The sequence below is a fragment of the Aplysia californica genome, unplaced genomic scaffold, assembly GCF_000002075.1.
Source record: "Aplysia californica isolate F4 #8 unplaced genomic scaffold, AplCal3.0 scaffold00007, whole genome shotgun sequence".
Classification (NCBI taxonomy): domain Eukaryota; kingdom Metazoa; phylum Mollusca; class Gastropoda; order Aplysiida; family Aplysiidae; genus Aplysia; species Aplysia californica.
Genome location: NW_004797277.1, coordinates 133,399 through 136,192, shown reverse-complemented (window position 1 = coordinate 136,192; position 2,794 = coordinate 133,399). Strand labels below are relative to the sequence as shown.

Here is a 2,794-nt window from a genome sequence, read left to right as displayed (position 1 = left end):
CACACACACACACACACACACATACAAACACACACATACGCACATACACACTTGCGCTCACATTCGCACATTCAATTTTCGTGCACATAAAATGTTTAGATTTAAAGCGTCCATATAAAAACAGATCGATTTAGCTATCGTTCGACCTAAATTCGACCCACTACATCAACACAAATAGGTGTGCTATGTACTCCCATTCAACCGAAACAACCCTGTATCATCATTCATTACAGACCTCTTTGAATACCCCAACCTCTCTAATACTGTGAGGGGAATCAAATCCTTGCACAAACGAGGTTGCGCAAGTCCAAGCGTAAAAAGGCCCAGTTCTATGATGATCACTGAAGTGAATTTCCTTCCCACCTAAAAAAAAAAGCTTCTTTCAAGAACTCCATTTTCCGTTGCGCACGTCTAACATTCTGTTCTGTACTTCCCTGCTATAACTCACAAAGCGAACGTGTTTCCTTTTAATCTGTTCTGGATTCCTATGCAATCTTTTCCCACCGACGAATCGGTTTAATTTCCTTCCGGTTCAGAGACGTCATCCTTCCGTGCCCCACCAAGTGAGGCAAGGGGCTTAATCAGGGCATCAGTTCCCATGATTGTCCTGTCCACTCATTTCCTGAGGTCCTCGGGTCTCCCCACATCAACGACTGGTGCAGTCAGTTTTATCGACGAGTCGTCCTCTCATTATATTAGTAATAACCTGGGTAAAGACGAGGAAGGTGGGAGGTGGAGAGTGAGCTAAAGCAGATTTTAAATCTTTCTCTGCGTATTCCTATCATCCGTGGTGACTTCTACCAGATCTACACCGACAAGACGCAAACATGTCGGGCGCTCCGTTGTCTCAGTTGGTATCATGCCGAAACATGGGGCTGACCAGGCAGCCTTTGGTTCACTTCCCCAACTGGGTATTCTTGAACTCCAGTTGTTTTATGGCATGTTAAAGGCTCTCAATCTCTCAACACATTTGGCTCCGTCTTATCGGAGATTGACGTTAAATTTGGAAGTCCAGCCAATTACATACTTCATAGTTTTGAAAGAGGTGTTAAACCTACCCACAGAAAAGACATGTTCTGAACAATCTGTCTCGGTGTGATGTTCAATACTGCCTTATAAAATATATAATTTCGATCGCAGGCTCTACGTTGCAGATTTAATGATCTATGTATTGCAAACGAAGAATAAAAGACATATGTGCTGAGAAAAGATGCATATTATGCTTACAAGGGCTAACGCAAGAATTCAGTACCGCCTGGGTGGGAGGTGCGCCAGGCAATTGCAGGCTTGAGTAAAAACAAAAGCACGTTTTGTCAAAATTAAGCAACCAATATGGGCTATTTGTCTTAACAAATCACCGGCCATCCTTCTGGAGATTGTTCCTTATACGCAGTACTTATTACAGAATGTTTACTCAAAGTCCTTTTTGATTTGGTTTGATATACTTGAGGGATGGCAATAGCTTGTGTTCACTTTATCAAACTCATTTAAGCTTTGCTACATCAAATTTTTATCAGGGCATCCATTAAAATCTATAGTATTCCACGAACACACACAAGATATGAAAACGAGAAGCTAAATAACATTCGAAGTGGTTGTTTTTAGCGACCGTAGAAATCGTATCGTGACCTACAAAATCAAACATGTATGATTTTAGGAGAATTTGATTATTTGTGCAAAGTAGTAGCTCTTGTCTCCCCACCAAGAAGAAAAACACACCAGGCACTCCTAAATTGTTAGATCTATATCTATCAAATGGAGTTGATAAAACTTTCTGCAATGAGGCCTGGGTAGTAGCCCCCCCCCCCCACAAAACCCACCAAAAAAAAATAAAAAAATAAATCTTAAAATCTGTTCAGTGTCTTGGAACTCCGGCAACACTTACCGAGTTTGCGTTAGGCAAACGGTACGGCTCAGGCGACGGAAACGAATAGTAAAAAGAATCAATTACTTGTATTCTGCGGAGAAGCATCTCTCCATCATGACAGTCCAAGAAGGGCCTGTTTAAGTGTGTCTGTGGGGGGGGGGGGAATGAGTGTAGTAAATCGACCAGGAGGAGTGGGGGCGGTGGAGGTTAATAAAACGAGTTATAACGGAGCACCAATGCATTGGGCCAGAAATATGGTTTGGAGAACGGTAATGAGCATGCATGCTGTGTGTCTGTATCTTGTTTATGAGAGCTTGCAGACAGACAGTGTTTGTGGGTGTCGGAGAAGGACAGGAAGAGGCCCTGCACTTTGTAATTCACACACACTTGCACAAATGCAATCATACTCTCGAGATCACTCTATTTTCTCTCTCTCTTACTCACTTACTCTCTCTCTCTCTCTCTCTCTCTCTCTCCCTCCCTCTCTCTCTCCCTCTCTGTGTGTCTCTCTCTCTCTCTCCCACACACACACACACACACACAAGCAAGCGATCTCTAGCGACTGGCACAATGTGGAATAGAGAGAGAAAGAGAGAGAGAGAGAGAGATAGAGAGAGAGAGAGAGAGAGAATACTTATTTACTTAACAAGTTTCCATTTGCTAATGAAGATAAGAACAATGACTCAAGAGAAAATTAGCTGACGAGGATTGAACTCTCTGACAACAGTAGAAAGGACTGGTTTGTGCCCCTTTCGATCACTCTGACCTCATTACACCGAAGGCAGCGGATGATTAATAATGGCGGTATTCAGGGAAGTGTAGATTTGAACCGAGGTTGTTGACGTGCTCACGCACGCTGAATAAGAGAATGTACCCTGGCACGCCCTCTCTCTCTCTCTCTCTCTCTCTCTCTCTCTCTCTCTCATT

At 43.1% G+C, this 2,794-nt stretch overlaps 1 protein-coding gene across 1 annotated transcript in view; it reads left to right on the top strand.

Moving 5' to 3' along the window:
• LOC101858904 (neuropeptide receptor 15) overlaps positions 1-2,794 on the top strand; it is an 85,135-nt gene that overhangs the window by 32,662 nt on the left and 49,679 nt on the right. The gene's annotated exons all lie outside the window — the stretch shown is intronic.